This window comes from Sorex fumeus, unplaced genomic scaffold (assembly GCF_029834395.1).
Source record: "Sorex fumeus unplaced genomic scaffold, SorFum_2.1 ptg000268l, whole genome shotgun sequence".
NCBI lineage: Eukaryota > Metazoa > Chordata > Mammalia > Eulipotyphla > Soricidae > Sorex > Sorex fumeus.
This window is the reverse complement of record NW_026606325.1, coordinates 798798-814969: the sequence shown is the minus strand read 5'-3', so window position 1 is coordinate 814969 and position 16172 is coordinate 798798. Positions and strand designations below refer to the sequence as shown.

Sequence of the window (16172 nt, the reverse complement as noted above, 5' to 3'; positions counted from 1 at the left end):
CTAATTTGCTTAAGGGCTTGGACAATAGTACAGTGAGGAGAGCATGTGCCTACACAGAGCCAACCCGCATTCTATCCCCAGCATCCCATGTGGTCCCCCAAGTACAGCTACGAGTAATTACTGAGGGTAGAGCTAGCAGCAACCCCTGAGCTTCTACCGGGTCTGACCCCACTCCCCCCGCCAAAAAAAAACCAATTATATTAACTCTCCTGCTTCACCAAAAAAATTAAAAGTGAAAGAAAATAACAAACTTGCTAGACCGAAGGAATACAATGGTGACTCTCAGAGAGATGGAGTTGGTAGAGCAAGGAACCAGCATGGTCTTTTTGGTGGTGGGATAGCAACCAAAGCTTGGTGGTGGATGTTGTGACAATTATACACATATAAAGGTCTGAAGTTAACAGCAGAACCTTCACAATACTTCAAAACAATTTTAAGGCAATTTTGAAAAAGTACATTTCTGTATGAGGTGAATTTTGTTGTGTCAATTTCTCGATAAAAATAAATGCCAAGGAACATATGTGGAAAAGTATCAACCAAAAAAATGGTTCAGGAAAAGACACATCTCAAAATAAACAGAACAGACTAACAGCTTCATTACTGTGTCTATGTCACGCTACTTAAACCGAATTAAGTCACACATCTCTATCGGTTTTATCTGCCAAATGGAAAGTCATCCAACACAGATGAAAATTCAAGAACTAATGTTTTCCTATTTCTTAAATATTTCTCATCGTTCTTGGGGGGGTTAGGTTCTTGGATCTATATATGAACCAATTTACCACATGTAATCTGATTGGTATCAAATATATTCCCAAGGATAATAAACTGCGCTTAAAAATTAAGAACATGAGGCAATGGAGAGATGAAAAAGCAGGTCAGGCGTGTGAACTGCACATAGCTAACCTGCGTTCAATCTCCTTGGCATCCAATATGGTCTTCCAAGCACTGCCGATAGTAATAACTGAGTGCAGAGCCAGGAGAAATCCAGAAGAATCGCCAGGTTTACCTGACCACCCGCGCCCAAAAGAAGTAAGGGCATCAGACTTTAGAGAGTATATATCCCTCAAGGATTAATGTACACGGGAATAAAATCATTGACCTCCAAAAGATTTTATATATTAAAAGTGAGATATAATTGGTTTTCATTTTTAAAAAATGCTTCTTATAATAGTTCAAATCTGGGGCCAGACAGACACTTCGGTGGACAGGGTGATTCTTTTCCAGGCAGCTGTCCTATGTTCTGTCCCCAGAACCTCATATAGTCCTGAGCCCTGCCAGGATTGACCCGTACGCACAGAGCTAGGAGTAAGTCATGAGTAAATCCTGGTGGGACCCAACATACACACACAAACATACACACACACAAGAACACACCATTTCATGTGCAATTCTACCAAGCAACTCAATCGGCTGCAGTCTTAGTGATGCCTGTAATCTCTGGAATTGGGAGATCCCCAGTTCCGGGAGTGCCAGGATTTGATACCTGTGGGATATATCATTGCTCCTACTCCTACTCTTAGGACCATGCCATTTAGAATGCTCCTTGTGCCTGCCAGCCAATGTGGGTATCTGACCTTTGATCTCTGTCCCTATCCCTGTTCTTTTCTTCCCTTTCCTCCCTCCTACTTAAGGACCTGTGTTCCTGTTTGGGCTTCTTCTTCTTTGGCTCCCTGTCTCTGCTCCGGCCTCTGTTCAGGAGTGGTAGGCTGTCCTGACCTCAAGGGAGGTGTGGTACTGCTTCAGCCCCTCCCTGAATTCTGACTTCTGAACCTTTTTTGAGTTCTTGTTGTTGAACTTTTTACAGTCGGGGGAATTGTTTTCCTTTAGCATCTTGCTTCTGGGTGATGAAGAGGAGACTGGTGCATCGTGCTGTACCTCCCGCTTTTCTTCATTTACTTTTTTTCCTTTTTGTCTGGAGATAAAAAAAATGGATGAAAGCAACAAATAGGAAATGAAAAAATATACAACTCTCCCACAAAAGTTCCTATTTTCTAAATACACTAGATCAAATGCAGAACCAGGAGTAAGCCAAAGCACCATCAGGTGTGACTCCCACCCCCCAAAACTAACTTGAAGTTGGGGTGGTGATGCTTGGAGGACCATACAGTATGCAAGAGTTCAAACCCGGGTTGGCTGTGTATAAATCAAACATGCTACCCACTCGCTGTATTATTATCATCCAGTTTAATTATTTGAATTTTAATAGTATATTAATATTCATGGCAAGACTGCAAAAAAAGCAAAGTTTATAAGATGAAGAGTCAAAGTATCGTAATTGTCATCCTCTAATATAAAAATCATGAGCTTTGAAAATGTCTTAGAAGATTTTCTAGAAAGTGTGTATGCCCATCAGATATTCCTTAAATTTACTTTTCTCTAGGGAAGTCGGATGAAATAAAGAGTATTGGGGTGGAGCAATAACGAAGCAGGTAGGGCATTTGCCTTGCACACTCCCGGGTCGGGTTCGATACCCAGCATCCCATATGGTCCCCTGAGTACCACCATGTGTAATTCCTGAGTGCAGAGCGAGGAGTAACCCCTGTGTATCGCCAGGTAGGAGAAAAAAGAAAAATAATCAGTATCTATATTTGTATCTTGACATAAACTTAAGTTTACTAAGTCACTATTTCTTAAGAGTTTTGGTTATATGAACATTTTCTTTCTATTAGAAAATAAACTTACCTTTCTACCGTTAAATAAACAGCTTTATCCATCAAAAAAGTTAAGACCACCTGGAATCAGTTTTGGTCATAACACTTTACCTTTTTTGCGTTTTTTTGTGGGCTTGTCATTCTCAGAGTCCTCATCTGAAAATTTTGGAGGCTTCTGTGCCCCACAACCCTTCTCCTGAAGTAATCTGTCACATCATCCAATTCATCTGAGTCCTTAGGAGCCCTATAGTTAGACACATGATCCATTCGAATAGTCCGTCCTTTGATCTCAGACAGAAAGACAACGCATCAGCAAAGATAGCCCTTCTATGAAACGAAGTGACCCACACAAACTTCGTGCTAATTCTATATCTGGGGAAATCTCCAAAACTGTTTGCCCAACAGGTGTGTTTGAGCACATTTCCCAGCCAGCAATTTTCTCTGCTCTCAGGGCAACCACAGGACTGAGGGCTACTGCGCCCCTGAGGCAAGTGCACTAGCATCTTCGGTCAGTTTACCCCTGTGTGCCATACAAATATTTTTGTGCTCTATTGATGGCATGATATAAAAAAAACTCTGGGAATTTTTGTAACTAGCTCACACTGATACTTTTGCTGTGAAACACAAACTCTGGGCAAACAACAGAATATTAAAAACTCACATCAAACAAAGCCATTTCTTTTTTCAAGCATATACTTAAAAATTCTTTTTTGATGGTGGGGGATGTTGAACCACTACTGAATGTGCTCAGATCATATGGGCTGTCCAGGTCATAACCCTGGTCAGCCTGGTAAGGTCTGAGCCCTATCCACGGTAGGATCACTTCACTCTCTAATACATACTCAATTCTATATTCATTAGGCACTCAACATTCCCAAAGTCTAGCTTTTATTGTTCCAATACAAGGTCTGATTTTAGTTTTACTTTCAGTCTAATCTACCTTTTATCATCTATCACATTTCCCATTGAAAAACATTTTTGAGGACCTGGAGAGATAGCACAGAGGATAGGGCATTTGCCTTGCACACGGCGAATCACGGTTCAATTCCCAGCATCCCATATGGTCCCTCCAGCAAGGCAAGTAGTAATTCCTGAGTGCAGAAGCAGGAGTCATTGTGCATCCCCAGGTGTCACCCAAAACACAAATTAAATAAATAAATAAATGAAGACATTTTTGAGGGTCCAGAGTGATAGCACAGAGGGTAAGGCATTTGCCTTGCACGTGGCCGACACAGGTTCGATCCACAGCATCCCATATGGTTCCCCCAGCAAGGCCAGGAGTATTCCCTGAGTGCAGAGCCAGGAGTAACCCTGAGCATCGCTGTGTATGACCCAAAGAGGGAAAACATGTTTTGAAAACCATCCCTTCTTTGACTGACTTTGAATATAGGATCCATAAAATGAAAACCTATAACCCCATTCCATGCTGTCCTCGTAACTACTTATTACTGGTGCAATCAGTGACAAATTCTCTAAGAGTCACTCTCCTGGGCTGGAGAAATACAGTGGTGAGGAGAGAAAGGTAAGAAACAAAGGCTTCCCTGGGTGGGTGGGGGAATAGCTAATACTGAGGAAGAAAGAAATGCTGACTGGGGCACAGGCCCATGTAATTGCTTCCTAGAACAATTTCCCCACACCCCTGAAACTCTTATAGTCTCATCCTGGTGGCCCCTAGGCCTCTCTGAATCAGGGGAAAAATAAAACCAAACCATTCCATCAGAAACATTCCGCCAAATCCTGCTTCATACTTTTACTCACCTTGATGCCATTAAAATTGTCAACAGCCAGAATTGTGCTCCGGTGGTCTTCATAGCAAAGGAAACAGAATCCCTTGGATTTCCCAGTCTTCTTATTGTGTACCAGACTTATGTTAACAATCTCACCATATCTATTTAACATAAAAAGACACTATTTGAAGTAAAATGTTCAGAATGGACGACAAACAAAACTTAAATATTGACTATAAAGACAAAGCTAGAACCAGATGACAAATGAAGGTTAACTATAAAAACTTATAGGGAGGGAGCTAAAGCACGACAGTGGGTAGAGCTCTTGCCTTGCATGCAGTCAACCGGGTTCAATCCCTAGCACCCCATATCATTCCTTGAGCCCCACCAGGAGTGATCCCTGAGCACCACTGGTGTAGCATCCCTAAATAAGACAAAAAAGTTCATGAGAAATGTCCCATTTAAACAGTGAGTGAAGACAAGAAAAGTGCCTGCCATAGATGAAGGCTGGGGAGTGGGGGGTGAAGGGTGATGGGAGGGGAAACTGGGGACACCGGTGCTGGGAAATATACACTGGTAGAGAGATGGGTGTTGGAACACCAACTGAAACTTAATCTCAAACAGCTTTTTAAGGGTCTATCTCACAGTGATTCAATTAAAAAGGTAAAAGGTTTAAATATACAGATAATAATTAAGATTCAAAATCCATGCCTCCCACCTAAATTAACATACTCAATCACTCCCAGGAGAGATCCCAGAGCACAAAGCCAGGAGTAATCCCTGAGCAGAGCTCGGTGTCACTGGGACAACGGTATAGCTAGTAAGGTACTTTCCTTGCACACGGCCGGCCCAGGGTCAATCCCCGGCATCTCATACATTCTTCACGCACCACAAAGTATGATTCCTGAGCCCAAACCCATGAGTATTGCCAGGTGAGGCACAAAAACAAAAACCTAATATTTTTAATAGAGTCAGAAAAAGAAAACAGCAAGCAGAAAACTCAGTGGTGAGTTCAGCATATGCTTTGCAGGTGGGACACCTAGGCTCAATTCCTGGTACCAAATGCTTCCCCAGGTACCACCAGAAGTACTCCCCCTGCACCAAGCTGGAAAAAGTTCCCAAGCATCAGTGGCTAGGGCCAAATACAAAAAAAAATTGATGAATACATTATAAACATAATCATAGACACATATTTCTGCCAAAACCTAGAATCCTTAATAAAAAGTACAAAAAATAGCTCAAGTGTTGCCAAGAACATTTACCTACTTAATTGATGAAGCTATAGCACAGCGGGTAGAGCATCTGCCTTGCATATAGCCGACCCGGGTTTGATTCCTCGATCTCTCTTGGAGAGCCTGGCAAGCTACCAAGAGTATCCCGTCCGCAAAGCAGATCCTGGCAAGCTCCTCGTGGCTTATTTGTTATGGCAAAAACAGTCACAATAAGTCCCACGATGGAGACGTTACTGGTGCCCGCTGGAGCAAAACGATGCACAACGGGAGGACAGTGTTACAGTGTACTGTTATCTGCCAATGCAATTAGGAGAAAACATATAAATCAGAAATAAAAGGTGAAACCGTATCCGTTTGAAGACTAGATGTGATTGTACTATAGAAAACCCAAAATACTCCTAATTAAGAGTCCAAAATTTACTTAAAATCACAATGCCTAATTAAATTTTTTCTTAAAACTGGGATATAGTTACAAATAAACCACTTTCTTTTTTTATATTTTTTTTATTAGTGAAACACCATGAGGTACAGTTATAGACTTATAAATTTTTGTGCTTGGGATAAACAACTTTCTTGAATTCAAACAGTGATTGGTTAGAAATATATAATGGAGAAGGAACCACATTTATAATTAGCAAGAAAAATAAAATTTAAAAAAATCTTCAGGGGCCAGAACAATAGTACAGTGGGGAAGGTACTTGCCTTACAAGTGTCAGACACAAATTCGATCCACGATATCCCAAATGGTCCCCTAAGCACCGCCAGGAAAAATTTCTGAGGGCAGAGCCAGGAGTAACACCTGAGCACTGCCGTGTATGGACCAAAAACAAAAATAAATAAATACATAAACTTGAGGGATTGGAGAAAGAGTACAGTGGGTAGGGCACATGCCTTACACATATCCCACCTGGGTTCTATTCTCTCTATGAGGTCCCCCAAGCACTGTCAGGTCTAATTCCTGAATGCAGAGTCAGGAATAAACCCGGAGTACGCAGAATATGGCCAAAACAAAAAAATATAAATAAATAAATAATGAAAATGGACTTGAACAGGGCTGGAGATACAGTACAGGGTCAAAGCGCTTGCCTTACATGTGACAGACTTGGCCTAATCCTTGGTATGACATATGGGCCCTGGGCCCTGACACTAGGGGACACTGATAACAGAGCCAGGAATAAGCCATGAGCAACATCAGGTATCATACCAAAAGAAAAATAAAGTATAAATGGTACTTTCAGTAATACTTTTTATAACTCCTCAAAGAAACATAGATTTAAGTAAATATAAAAATATAAAAATATCCCTTGTTGGGCTTAATGGCTCTAAGGTGAGATACAAAAATCTTCACACATATACAAGTAAGAAAACATTTTTAGATCATTTTAATGCATTATTCATAACAAGCAATACAAAATGTATTATCTAGTACTTGGTTTGAGGGCAGGCTTAAGTTGTGGTCAGACAATCCGAAATAATGGGGGTGAGAAGGTGTAATGGTGGTGGAATTGGTGATGGAATACTGAATGTAATAAATTCTTCTGAACAATTTTATAAAAATAAAATTGGCAGAAAAATATCCTTTGTTGTTGGTTAGGATATGCAAACATAATCAAAACACTAAAAATCCTTCTCAAAATTAATATATAAACTTCATTCCAGTTTTAAAATGCACACCTTTTTTCCCTGAAGTAGAGTAAGTTGTTTCCAACATTCTTGTGGGAAAATGAACATAAGAATAACTAGGAATGGGGTTGGAGTGATAGCACAGCAGATAGGGCATTAGCCTTGCATGTGGCCAACCTGGGTTCAATTCCCAGCATTCCACATGGTCCCCTGAGCACCACCAGGTGTAACTCCTGAATGCAAATCCAGGAGAAACCCCTGTGCATTGCCGGGTGTGACCCAAAAAGGAAGAAAAAAGAAATACCCAGTGGTGCTCGGGTGTTACTCCTAGCTCTATGCTCAGGGGTCATTCTAGACACTCTAGGGGACCATCTGTGATGCTGGGGATTAACACAGAGGTAGGGTGGGATAGGGGGGTGCGGGTGGTAGGGATACTGGGACTGTTGGTGGTGGATAATGTGAACTGGTGGAGGGATGGGTATTCAATCATTGTATAACTGAAACCCTAACACAAAAATTTGTAAGTCTACAACTGTACCTCATGGTGTTTCACTAATAAAAATTTAAGAAAAAAAAAACAGGATCAACCACATGCAAGACAAGCACTTAACCCTGAAATTTCTGGCAAGATAAAAAAGAATAAGAGATTTTTATAATTTACATGACAGATCAAGGACTACAAAGCAATTTTTCTGCTACACTAAAGAGATTATCAGCAAGCTGGGGAGACGACTCAAAGGGCTGTTACCACTGCACTGCATTCTAGAAACCCAGAGTTGATCACCAGCACCATATGGTCCCTTGAGCACCAGTGAGAACGACCCAGAGCAATGGACTGGGAGTAGCCCCTAAGCACCACTGGGTGTAAGGCCCAGAAACAACAAAGGGCTTTTTGAGACAGAAGGTGAAACTGAATAAAACAGAAAGGTTCGATAATACTTCTGTATGACAGTTGATTTCCTGATGGCATTATTCTTTTGAAAAAACAAGTTGAAGAATTTTGGTACTGGGCTGGAGGGCAGCACAAGGCACTTGCCTCGTGACTAGGGTTCACATAGCATCCCATGTGCTACCCCAAGCACCGCCACGAGTAATTCCTGAGTGCACAGCCAGGAGTAATCCCTGAGCATCGCCAGGTATGGTCCAAACACACAAATCATGCCTTGCAACGGACTCTAAGATAATTTAGTAAAATCAGAAAATGTGAAACAGGTAAAAATAGTAATAACAATTAGATACTATAGTAATAGACAGGGACTTGGCTAAGGGGATAGAGTGGCATTCCTTACATTTTATAATTTTTCTGTATTAGTTTTAAAATGAAAGTTTAAAATACATGAACATGAAATATAAGCAGTATTTCAAGATAAAAATCAAAGAAACAGTAGAGGAACTGGTTTTAAAAGGCCTCTCTAGACCTCAAACTAAAAACTTCTCAACATGAAAGAATAATGGCACAGTACTAGCACACATCAAATTGGAGAGTAAGACTGAGCACCACTGTGCCCAAAATACAAAAAAAATTGTTAAGTTATCTGCTCATTATCCACCATAGCTACCTTCAAAATCAAATGTTTTCAAGGCGGCCTTACAAACAGAACCCAGGGACCATTCCGTGGATATTGGGTCAGACAACTCAGTGGAAGGGCTCAAGGATGTGGTGCTGCACTGACACTGCAGATTGGGGAACCTCCAGTGCCACCTGGCAGTGCTCTGGGCCCACCAAGGATATACCTCTTGAAGCATTGAGCAGTGCTTTTAGTGCTGTGGGACATCAGACCTAGTTTAATAATCTAAGGTCCTAACCCGCTATCTCCTTGCCCCGCAAAATCAGTTTGAATATATAAATATTAACCCTACCTCACACAGATTAAGGATTATAAAGAAAACTTTTAAGCATTTCACAAATGTAAATCCTCATTCAAACATGTCCTACCTCTATAAATGCGTTTATTAGTATGACTTATGAGATTTTTCAAAGCAGCTAGGAATGTGTCCCAGACAAAGCAATGAGAGGATGGGGAAAGTGAAAAGGGGCAGGGGGAAGAAGATAGGAGTGAGGGGTAGAGGAGGAGAAAGGAAAGAGCAAGAAGTGGCAGAAGAGATAAGGGGAAAGGGGGAAGTGGAAAGGGAAGAGGAAGGTAAGAAAAAAGAAAAGAGGGAGGGCATGGGGAAGTGAAAGTGGGAGAGGTGGGAGGGGCGGAGGAAGGCAAAAAAGAGGAAGAGGGAAGGGTAAAGGGAGAGGGAATAAGTCAGAAGTGAAGAGAGGCATGGGGAAGGCTAGGGAGAGAGTAAATCAGTGAAGGGAAGGGGAAGAGGAGGGGAGAGAAGGGGTAGAGGATAGGGAAAGAGGATGATAGGGACAAGGGAAAAGGAAGAAGGAACAAGGGAGAGGATTATAAGAGGATGAGAAGGGTAAGGGGAGGACAGGGACTGGAGCATAGCACAGCGAGTACGGTGTTTGCTTTGCACGTGGCCAACCCGGGTTCGATTCCCAGCATCGTATATGGCCCCAGGAGTAATTCCCGAGTGCATAAGCCAGGAGTAACCCTGTGCAAGGCCGGGTGTGACCCAAAAAGAAGCACTGAAGTGTACTGTCCCACCGTTGTTCATAGATATATGCTCTAGTGTGCCCAGTAACGTCTCCATCGTGAGACTTGTTGTTACTGTGTTTGGCATATTGAAAATGTCAAGGGGAGCATGCCAGGCTTTGCCGAGCCAGCCAGATACTCTGGGTAGCTTGCTGGGCTCTCTGACAGGGGCGGAGGAATCTAACTCGAGTCGGCCATATTGGCCACTTGGAAGGCAAACACCCTACCCGCTGTGCTATCGAAATTAAAAATTAAAAATAAATAAAACTGTACAACATTAAAAAATAGAGGAGGACAGGGAATGGGGAGAGCAGGGGGCGTGGGAAGAAGAGGGGGAGAGCATGGGGGAGGGGGAAGGAGAGGACAAGGGGAGGGGGAGAGGAAAATAAGGAGATAAGGAGAGGCGTAGAGGAGGACAGGGGAAAGGAAAATGGACATGAAGGGTCGGGGAGAAGAGGGGAGAGGGGGTGACAAAGGAAATGGAGAGGGGGAAGAGAAAGAGGTAATTGTGGGGGGGGGGAATGCGGGGAAAAATAAAAACCTGGAAAAAGAACAGAAATAAGGGTGCTGGAGAAATAGTACCGTGGGTACGGCGCTTGCCCTGCCCGTGGCCAATGTCGGGGGTCCCATCTCTGGCATACCATATATTCCCCAGACACCGCCAGTTGTGATCCTCGTGCATTGAGCCAAGAGAAACCCAGGAGAACTGCCGGGTGTGGCCCCCAAGAAAAGAAGCAGAAATACATGCCGGCAGGGCTGGAGCGCTCGTGTAGTACGTAGGGCAGTCGTCTTGCATGAGGCTGACCCAGGTTCGATCCCTGGCACCATCCCTGGACCATCCCATAGGTTCTGTGAGCACCGCCAGAAGTAACTGCTGAATGCAGAGCCCCGAGTGACGTCTGACCATCGCTGGGTGTCACCTAAACTGTGGGGGGGGGGGGGGGCGGGGGCAGCGCGAGAGCCAGGGAGAGGAGTGAAATAACGGCAGAAGAGAGGCGGAAGGCTGTAACCCTCCCTTGAAAGCCAGGCGGCGGGGAACCCGAGGCGCACCGCGGCAGAACTCACCCAAGAAGATCCAGGCGCTGCTGTCCTTGTACTCGGTGTGCCAGGACACCTTCTCCACCACCCCCAGCTGGTCCCCTCGCTCCTTGAGCTCGTTGATTAACTTCAATTTCGTCAACGGGCTGCGGAAGTTGCCACCGAGTAAATAAATGGCCCGGCGACCGAGAGCGCCCAACTAGGGGTCCCCTGGAAGAGTGAGTCTCGGCGCCGCCGTTCGGGCTTCGCGACCCCCACCCCCTCGAACGCTTCGCCCCCCGGCCCGCCACTTCCCTCAGCTCCTCCCGCCCCGCATCCCAATCCCCCAGCCCCGACCTCCCACACTCCAAGGAGGACAACCGGAGCCTTACTTCATCTTCCACAGGTTTCCGCTCCAAGATGCGGTTGTAACGACCTCTGGAAAAAGCCGTTTAACGGTCGCCCGGCTTCAGCGCGCAATCCCATTGGACTAGAGCTGCCCCGGAAGAGATAATTCAAACCGGAAGAGATTAGGCACGTCGGGACATAAGGCGAGGAACGCATGCGCACTAGAACCGAGCCGTGTCTCACGGCAACTTTGACTTTGCCACACTTTTTTCCCTCCTAGTCCCTACTTTCTGCCTGTGAACCTGAAGTGCGAAATGCGTCTGTTGCCGTCGACCATATTCTTTACGCCTGGGATGCTGATTACGTGCGCCACTAGTATTTGCTGATTGAAAGCTGGGACAAGATGACTGATTCGGCACTTTTGATCCCATCCTTTACTTCCAGTACTAAAAACCCTGTTTAGGTGACACTCAGATACATATTGAGATGGACTCGTATCTAAAACATCCCTTGTCAGGGTTGGAGCGATAGCACAGGGGCTAGAGGGTTTGCTTTGCAGGCGACCGCCCGGGGTTCGATTCCCAGCATCACATATGGTCCCCCTGGGTGCTGCCTGGAGTAATTTCTGAGTATATGAGTCTAGAGTGACTCCTGTCATCGCGGGGTGTGACCCAAAAAGCAAAAAACAGTTAAAAAAACAATAAAAAATAAATAAAACATCCCTTGTCACTTGGACCTTTTATTGATGGCTGCCTTTGATTCTATTCTCTTAAGAAGGCCCTCGAGGCCGTCCCATTGTTCATCGATTTGCTCGAGTGGGCCCAGTAACATCTCCATTGGAGATTTTGTTGTTACTGTGTTTGGCATATCGAATACATCACGGGTGGCTTGTCAGGCTCTGCCGTACGGGCGAGATACTCTCGGTAGCTTGCCGGGCTCTCCCAGAGGTGCAGAGGAATCGAACTCGGGTCGGCCATGTTGGCCGCTTGTAAGGCAAATGCCCTACCGCTGTGCTATCGCTCCAGCCCTAAAAGTTGTTAAACTATACTCCCTGAAATTCTGTAATCTTGTAAACTAATTCATTGATTTTTTTTTAAAGAAATGAAAGTCCTCACACAAAAATCCGGTACGGAACATTCAGAAATGTAAAAAATTTGTATACCTGTATAGCAGCTTTTGGAAAAATCAATACTGGGCATTATAGTACAACCAAACTATGAAATGCTACAACCTATGAAAAATAACTATGCAAGCCTAAATGTATGTTTTGCGTCTCTCTTCCTGGAACCAGTTACGTTCCTCTTGCATCAAACCCAGAATAGACCCAGAGTACTGACAAATGTGATCCACCAAATAAAGCCATTTTCTAGGCTGGGAGTGCTAACTCAGTAGTAGAGTGTTTGCCTGATAGTTGTGAGGTCCCAAAGGACAAGAGGGAAAAAATTGCAAATACATTGCTTATAATATGGTCCTTAAAAAAAAAGAAACTTAACAGAGAAAACTAAAAGAAACTCACAGACAATAATAGCACATTTGTGATTGGAAGGTGCCCCGCCTCCACCACTCCACCCCCCTCCAGGGCTGATTAAAAGAAAAAAAGAACAGGAGTTTCAGTAGAAAAGGAAAATTTGAGAAGGAAAATTCTTTGTTGTCCCTCAAATCCATCTCATAGGCAACTGACTAGTGTGACCCTCTATGCAGAATTAAATGCTCAGATTTATAGGAAAATTACTACTCAAGTGATAGCACAGCGGTAGGGCATTCGCCTTACAAGCGGCCAACATGGCTGACCCGAGTTCGATTCCTCCGCGCCTCTCGGAGAGCCCGGCAAGCTACCGAGAGTCTTTGATATGCCAAACACAGTAACAACAAAGTCTCCAATGGAGACGTTACTGGGCCCGCTCGAGCAAATCGACGATCAACTGGAGGGCCTTTACCTTTTACCTTTACCATCTCTTTCCATGGTGACTCTTACTCAAGTGAGGAGCATAAATAAAAATTATAATTACATGTATTAATAGTAATTTCTATTAAGCTGATAATATGACAAGTAATAAGAGACTATGGAATAAGAAATTTACACATATTGGCCCTCCAGCAACTGAGGTTCAAAGAAGTTAGTTTGCAAGGTACTCTGACTCAGCCTATGAGATCAGGTTGTTTTCATCAGAATCTGCAAACAGGCATTTGAGCATCAGTTCTCAGTGAATTAGGTACATTTCACTCTAGAAATAACCAGGAACGAGTAGAAGAGAAGGAAGCATATGTGATCTAAATCATATTGAATATTTGAATTCGACTGGAATATATTTATGTCCATTACTCAAATCATAATGTCCTAAAAATGAGGGCCGAGACTTGTGAAGGTCCAGCTCAGAGATGCAGAAATGAAGTCCTTCCGGAAGGTACTTTGAGGGGCTGGAGCGATATAGTGGGCAGGATGCTTGCACAAGGCCGACTGGGTTCGATGCCTGGCATCTCATATGGTCCCCCAAGCACTGCCAGGAGTAATTCCTGAGTGTAGAGCCAGTAGTAACCCCTGAGCATCACCGGGTGTGCCCAAAAAGCAATCAATCAAGCAAGCAAGTAAGTAAATATATTATCAAAGGCACTTTGATAATGAGGGTCATAAGGAAAACCATACCCTGAAGAGGTTCAGTGCCCTTCCAAGGAGCAAAACAGAGGCTGCCCACGAACTACAGTTTCTCTTAATTCATTCTATCTTTGCCTCTCACCCACCCCATCCCAGCTATTCATTAACTTTATAAAATTATCTTGGCCATGCAAACTAAACAGTGACAGATTGCGTATGGGTTTTATCTGCTCCTAGGAATCTTAGGTTGCTTAGTTGTAGGGTTAAAGTCACCACTGAAAAATTGTTAACTAGCATCCAGCACTATCTTACTGGTATCTTTGAGTGACTAAGAAATGAGAGTTGGGTTTACAACCAGGGCCATGGTCATAACGTTCAGAGGAAAAACGAAGAAAAAGTTAAGCATAAATTAGGTTGAAGAGAACAAAAGAAAACTGCTATGAACCTGTTGGTGGGTTTAGCAGAAATACATTCTGAAGGCAGGAAACCTGAAAGGCACCTGGATTTGCCTGGGCCATTTCAATGGATGTCTGCAATGGATAGGAAAATATAGATAAGAAAACACCTAGATTTCAGAAAGTCCAAGTAGAAAAAGCATGGCAATTCAGAAGATAGCCTTATCTTAAAAGTCTGAAATGATAATTTGTATATGTCATACCCTGTAACCATCATTGATCTCCCCCAATAATATGGATTTAGTACCTATTCTATACAAAGTTCTCTTCTGTGTGCAATAAGGAAGCTGAATCCAATCCCGACATTTAAGGAAAGGCCAAATTACTTGTTCAGCGAAGTCATCTCTCCACTTCTCACCACCATACCACACCCCCAGACAGCTTTCCCTCTTGCCATCAGTATTTTGACCCTTCTCCTGATAGGCCAGACTCACAAACATGCATTACATATTCGTCACTCAAAAATATTTAACCAATTATCAGTTTCTATTAATTATGCCATTGCATTATCTGTAAAATGAATTGCATCTGGTTACAGTCCTATTCCAAGTCATTATTGTATGACTCCTAGTTCCTCTGGCACTCGTATCTGCAGTAGGCCCTATACTTCAGCCTTGTCTCCCACTGCCCTCAACATGAAACCTCAATTCTGGCTAAGCTCCACTCCTATCCATTCCCTTTAGGGTCCCTTTCAGTATCCACCTAGACTCCTGTGTTAAGAGAGTCCCATAAATCTATACCATTCTTCTCTCAGGTACTTTAGCCTTCCAAATTTCCATCACGGGAGAATACCCTTTCAGAAAGATTTTCCGTAAAGATGAACAAGTTGTGGAACACACCAGGCTGTGTTTAGAGGTTAATCCTGAGTGCACTCAGGGATTACTCCTGGAGGGTTGTGGGAGACTATATACGGTGCCAGGGGTTCAAATGCAGGTCAGACAAGGACTCTTTTTCCAGCCCTGAATATATATTTTCTTTCCTCAACCAATCTTTGTCCCAAGCTGTGCAAATTAACCTGATGTTTACCTCTGCAGACGTGGAGAGGACTCAGTGTACTGTACCAATAAGTAACAGCAAGATCCTCAGCCTTAAGCATCAAGTGAAAATATCATTCTTCTCAGCATGAAACTCTAGCCAGTAAGAAGTGCAGCTAAACTGCAACCTAACCAAAGCAACCAGCATTGCCGAGAAAGCTTTGATTTTAGAGCCCTTTCCTGTATATATGACTACAGAGGAGCAAACTTTTAGGATATCTTCTCCCCGCTCCTGCTCTGGAAAGTTCTTGCCCTCTACTGGGCTTTCTACTCATTTTGATGCCAAACAATTTTGGCATCTAAGGTTGGCAATATCTTCTTTCCTGGTTTAGTAGGAACTCTCAAAGTATTTCAAGCGAATATCTCTAGGGAAGTAAACCCTAACAAGCAGCATTATGAGGAAACATTTTTTATGTTTTCCTCTAATTAACCCCTTAGCACATTATTGTTTTCCTATTGCTACTAAAACAAGTTATCATAAATTTATTGACTTAGAACAGCACAAATTTATTATTGTACAGGTTCCAAGCTCAGAATTCTGAAATCAGTTTCGCTGGGATAGAGTCAAAATGTGGAAAGACCAATGCCCAATGCAAAGAGCAACACTACTTAGCAGCTTTAGCAAGACGGGAAAAGGATTTACTGAAGTCCTGAGAATGGTTGGAGCAATGCTTAAATCTACATCTTGTCCTTTTGTTTCAAGTAATCTTTATACTAATAGAAAAAGGCTTCACCGTTTGTTTCTATTCCTTACAGTTTTCTGGACAAACAACAGTGGGGGGATTGAGGTCATCTACCTTCCTGAATAACAGTGTAAAATGTGTTTTGTTCTATTCTCTCCAAATCATAATAATTTGTAGCAGCTCTTAAAATCCTCTGGCTGGTTCAAAGATAAAAT

At 43.2% G+C, this 16172-nt stretch overlaps 1 pseudogene; it reads right to left on the bottom strand.

Annotated features, from left to right (window-relative positions):
- Nucleotides 1-1421: 1421 nt before the first annotated feature.
- On the bottom strand, nt 1422-13155 carry LOC130018793 (RNA-binding motif protein, X-linked 2-like; annotated as a pseudogene).
- Nucleotides 13156-16172: the final 3017 nt, after the last annotated feature.